A 6,111-nucleotide genomic window follows, 5' to 3' on the forward strand; every position below is an offset into this window, starting at 1 on the left:
AGGCGCCGTTTTGTCCAGTGAAGCAGATCGGCAATTGTTAAGACAGTTCTGTCGGGGCTGCTGGGACAATAATCTGATTGCAGATTTAAGTCTAGAACAGAAACGTGATAATCCGCCTTCTTTTGCGCAGCTATTATTGATGTTGCGCACTGTGGAAGATAAATATGCAGCTAAAGAAAAGCGCATGAGACAGCATTTAGCTGGGACAAAGCAACGTGTTCAAGTGCATACCCAGAGAACATGGATGGTAGATGAGGCTAGGCAATCAGAAACTTCTGAAATGTTGTTAATTGCATCTGAAACTAAAGAGCTGAGGAAACAAATAGCCACTCTTCAGAGTCAGTTGGCGACACTTACTCCCAGGGCTGAAGTTACTAAAAAATTTGTTCTGCAGCCTAAAGCTAGGAAAAGCTCTGTAGTAGAAAAGAAACCCCAGAAACCAAATGTTGAAGCTGTTACAGCTGATGCAAGCAAACAAATGGAAAACCCCAGACCATGGTACTGCTTTAAGTGTGGGGAAGACGGCCACATTGTAGTCTCTTGCACTGCTGAGCCAAATCCCAAACTTGTGGCTGAGAAACATAAGCTGTTAAGAGAAAGGCAGTCCATATGGGAATCTCAGAATACTGTTGTGAAAGAGGATTTAAACTAGAACCAGTTCCTATTGAGGGCCAAATTGGAACAAAGACTTTCTAGTCCCACCAGGACTTACGCTTCTACTTGTGGCCAGTCCCCTAGGAATCCGAACATGAACGTTAAACTGCCCAAAGGTCTAATTGGCACTAAATGCACTGCACTAGTTAATATTTCGGGGCAAGAATGTCATTGCTTGATTGATACAGGTTCGCAAGTTACCACTGTTCCCAATTCTTTTCATAAGCAGTATCTTTCGGATTACCTCATTCATCCTCTTTCCGACTTACTTGAGGTAGAAGGCGCAAATGGTCTTTCTGTGCCTTACCTTGGGTATGTGCACTTGAACATAACTTTTCCGTCAGAATTCGTTGGTGTCAAAACTGAAGTGCCCACCGTTGCTTTAATCGTGCCAGACATTAAGTCACACACACAGCATTTAGTTCTTGTTGGAACAAATACTCTAGATGCCCTGTATGAAGAACATTTAAAAGCAAGACCTTTTCCTTTCTTACCTGCCTTGTATGGTTATAGGGCTATCCTATATACTCTTGAGCTGAGGCACAAACGGAATGAAACCGGCACTCTTGGCCATGTCAGGATGAAGAGCAGGATACCTGAAATCTTGGCCGCAGGTCAAACAGTTGACTTGGAAGGTACTTGTCATATAACTGGAACTCCAGTTGACAAATGGGTTGTAGTGGAACACCCTACTGTATCTTCTTTACCAGGCGGAGTCATAGTAAAGTGTTGTTTACATACCCTTCCTTCTGAAAAGTCAGGTAGTCTCCCTGTGGTTCTCACTAACGAAGCCAACCATGATGTGACTATTCCAAGGCAGTGTGTTGTTGCTGATATTCATGCAATGGAATCTATGCTTTCACCTAATCTAAATCTATCAAAGTCTGATCCCCAGAGAGTTAATCTAGAAGGGTCCAAAGAGCCAAAGATTGCTGTTAACTTTGGTGATTCACCCTTGTCACAAGAGTGGAAAGGCCGGATTACTAATCGGCTTAATGAAATGCCTGAAGTCTTTGCTCAGCATGACCTGGACTTTGGAAGGACTCAGAAAGTGAAGCATAGTATCAAGCTAAAGGATGAAACACCCTTTAAGCAAAGAGCCAGACCCATCCACCCACAAGATCTCAGAGCCGTACGTAAGCATCTTCAGGAACTCTTGTCGAGCGGTGTTATCCGTGAGTCAGAGTCTTCTTTCTCTTCACCCATAGTGGTGGTAAGGAAAAAGAATGGCGATGTCTGTCTTTGCATAGATTAAAGGAAGTTGAATCTGCAAACAATCAAGGATGTGTACGCTCTGCCTAACCTTGAAGAGACATTTGCCACTCTGAATGGTTCAAAATGGTTTACCGTGCTTGACTTAAAGTCGGGGTATTACCAAATCGAAGTAGAGGAATCCGATAAACCCAAAACCGCTTTCGTGTGTCCCTTAGGATTTTGGGAATTCAATAGGATGCCACAAGGAGTGACCAACGCACCGAGTACTTTCCAACGGTTAATGGAGAAGTGCATGGGAGATATCAACTTGAAGGAAGTACTTGTGTTTTTAGACGACTTGATTGTGTTTTCTCAAACTCTAGAAGAACACGAAAGACGGTTGTTGAGAGTTCTCACTCAGTTAAAGGAATATGGGCTGAAACTTTCACCGGAGAAATGTCGGTTTTTCCAAACTTCTGTGAAATATCTTGGACACATCGTGTCCGAACATGGAGTTGAAACCGATCCTGAGACGATTGAGGCCATAAAAACCTGGCCATGTCCTAAAAACCTGAAGGAGCTAAGTTCTTTCCTAGGATTTTCCGGTTACTATCGGAGGTTTATAAAGGACTATGCCCATATTGTGAAACCATTGAATGAGCTGACCTCTGGTTATCCTTCATTGAGGAAAGGTAGCAAAAAGCCTGGAAAAGAAGGTCAATACCACAACCCCAAAGAGCAGTTTGGCAGTCATTGGACATCTTGTCAGACGGCATTTGAGACCTTAATTACTAAGCTCTCCATCGCTCCTGTCTTGGGTTTTGCTAACCCTAAACTTCCTTGTATCCTTCATACAGATGCCAGCACTTCTGGATTGGGGGCTGCTCTGTACCAGGAGCAGGACGGCGAGCAGCGAGTAATTGCATATGCCAGCAGGGGGCTATCTCGCAGTGAATCCCGTTACCCAGCTCACAAACTTGAATTATTGGCTCTTAAGAAATTTTTTTTATGACTTTCTTTATGGCAGTTCATTTACTGTTGTCACTGATAGCAATCCCCTGACTTACCTGTTGACAACAGCCAAGCTGGATGCAGTTAGTTACCGATGGCTTGCTGCTTTATCAACCTTTTAATTCAAATTGAAGTACAGAGCTGGAAAGCAGAACATTGATGCAGACAGCTTGTCCAGAAGGCCACATGGAGAGTTGTCTGAATATCAAATGTCAAGAAAGGAAATCGTAAGGATCGAGAAGTTTGTGCAATATCACACAGCTGAAGCCAATGTTCCTGGTATCACTGATAATGATGTGGTGGAGGCTATATGTGAAAAACACTTTGTACAGTAGAACAACGATCCTGCAGATTCCTTGGTTATGTCTCTTGCCATTCACCCATATGCGGTACCAAACTGCTATGAACAGGAGGACTGTTTACCTGTACCTTCAGTTATACCTAACTTGATGAAAGAGGAGTTGACTGAGAAGCAGAAGTCTGATCCAGTTATTAGGGAAGTGCTTATGTACCTGGAATCTGGGGAAAAACCCCCACCAGCGGTCAGAAAAGAAGTTCCTGATTTCCCTTTCTATTTGAGAGAGTGGGATCGCCTTGAAATAAGAGGAGGAATTTTATGCAGAAGACGACAGGATGGAGAATCTATAACTTACCAAGTGGGGTTACCTGAGGAACTCAGATCTCTTGTTATGAGTGAATTACATGACCAGATGGGTCATATGGGCATGGAGAGAACCCTGGATTTGGTCCGGTCTCGGTTTTACTGGCCAAGGATGAGTTCTGAGGTAGAACCAGACAAGAAAATGTCTTGTTGTAACTTCAGAAAGTTCCTTACCCGTGAGTAATGAAGAAGAAGTGCTTTCACCTGAAAGGGTGTTTCTGTTGAAAACTTACCTGATCTTGTAGAATCTGTTGAGTTCACTTGTTCTCCTGGAACCCCAATGGTTACTAATGAGGGAGACATTGCTGAAAGGGAGTGTAATGAAGTTAATCGTACTTCAGCTGAAGACGATACCGTAGATGCAGAAACTCAGTGCAGACGTTTTACTAGAGAAAGAATGAAACCTAAGATACTTACGTATCCAAGTTTTGAAAATCCCTTAATTCAAGTGGTTCAGTTCTTTTTCCAAGGATTAAATACCGCTTTTGTTGCTGCTTTGAGTGGTATTGAAGAACCAAGTGAGCTAATAGAGGAGTCTCAAGTAAAGATTGTGTAGGAATTGAGTTACCATAACTTAGGATACGAGGACGTATGCCTAGTTAGGAGGGGAGGATGTAACCCGGACTTACTTTTCTTCCAGGTTTTCAATTATTTTTGTATATAATTATTATAAATAGTTTGTGATATTATTAAAAGTTCATAGCTATATAATTGTTCATTTAAACTAAAGTAAATTTTAAATAAATAGTGAAAATTGACAAAATAAGGAAAAGTTGGATATGACGTAGTTGACCAATGAGACGCTGTTTAGGCTCTCTCTCTCTCTGATGAGTCAGCAGAATCAGGAAGCCACGGAGAAGATCACGAACTTGAGTTAAAGCTCCTAATTAAGGAAAAAATACTTTAAAAAAACTTAAATAAGATTAAATTCTTGTTGTAATTCAAGAAGGGAGATTTAAATTGTTGACATCCAGTAATTATTTTCGTTCGGAAGGATTTAATTTTTGAGTTTTATACGGAAATACCGGATATGGTCAGGTTTTTTACGTGGATTGCTTTGGATGTTTCTTTGATGGCGAGCCACCCAGCTTGAATCTGAAGGAAGAAGAGGACAAAAGTTAGGAAGATTTACAAGAACTGAAACTTTCACTTTTCTATTCAAGAGGAAAGGATTTCTGGATACACTGTGGACAGTGAATTACTGTTACATCGTTGGAGTTGAGATAAGTGATTGAGAATCTGAACTTTATCTGAAATCAGAACGGTTTTGGACAGATTTGAACTGAACTGTGATCTAATTCCAAAAGAGGATTCTTTAAGGAATATAAATTTTTTGTACAGTGAATGTGGGTTGCAAACCTGAAAATAAGAGTTTAATTCATTGTGTGGGTAACTAAGGGTATACCACCAAAGATTTAATTGAGTACTCAAAGCCAGTTTAATTTTCATTTCAATTTCATATTGAAATTTGGTGTTTATCTGTTAATTTACATCGTTTGTTTATTCTCTATATTACTTTCTTTAAAAAGGCCTATTGCATACATTTGGGGAAAAATTTAATTAAAAGTACTATACTAACCATAATACTTGTTTGTGAGTTTCCAGTGATTACCCATCTCTAGAGAGCCCCTCCTATATTTTCTGATTCGCAGTTAGTACATGGTGAATACAAACAGTGGTGTTAAAGATATTATGAGTGATGCTTATCCCAAAAATACACTTAACTGAACAAAGCGTATTTTCATTTCAATAATAACATGTACAAACCAAAGCAAAATATGAAAGCAAAGTTTGCTTAAACATCTTAAACAATACATTAGTTCTAAATGGTAATAAAGCAGATGTTTTTGGTTCAACAAAGAGGTGTGCCCCAAGGTTAAATATTAGGACCACTTCTATTTCGATTTATGTTAATGATTTACCATTAATTTTCAATAATTGTAAAGTTCAACTTTATGCTGATGAAACCGTCATATATGTATCTAGTTCTGATATTTTACAAATTCAGTTATCTCTTCAGTATGATTTTAATATTTTACAAGATTGTCTTTTGGATAATAAATTAGTACTTAACAAAACCAAATCTTATATTAGGATTTTTGGTTCTAGACAGAAATTAAAATCTAAAATTTCTTCTTGCATTATATCATGTAAAGAAGACGGTACTACTTTGCATAAAGTTGATACTATTAAATACCTTGGAGTATGGCTTGATTCTGAATTTTCCTTTAAATTACATATTTACATTTAGTCATTTTGCAGACGCTTTTATCCAAAGCGACTTACAACTGGGGATACATAAAGTGATTCTTCTTAAAGAGGCAAACAGATACAGGAAGTGCTTTGTAATAACAAGTTTCTAGACATTGTTCAAATAAGTACAAGCTAGAAAGAGAAGGAATAAGTAAAGAGATATAATTTTTTTTATGATGAAGTCAAGTAGCTTCGAAAGAGATGAGTTTTCAGCTGTTGCTTGAAAATTGTTAGAGAATCAGCATTCCAGATAGGGGTGGGAAGATCGTTCCACCAGTCAGGAATGGTGAACAAGAATGTTCTAGAAAGTGATTTTGAGCCTCTCTGTGATGGTACCA

This window comes from Sinocyclocheilus grahami, unplaced genomic scaffold, assembly GCF_001515645.1.
Source record: "Sinocyclocheilus grahami isolate Dianchi unplaced genomic scaffold, SAMN03320097.WGS_v1.1 scaffold250.1, whole genome shotgun sequence".
In the NCBI taxonomy this organism is placed as follows: Eukaryota; Metazoa; Chordata; class Actinopteri; order Cypriniformes; family Cyprinidae; genus Sinocyclocheilus; species Sinocyclocheilus grahami.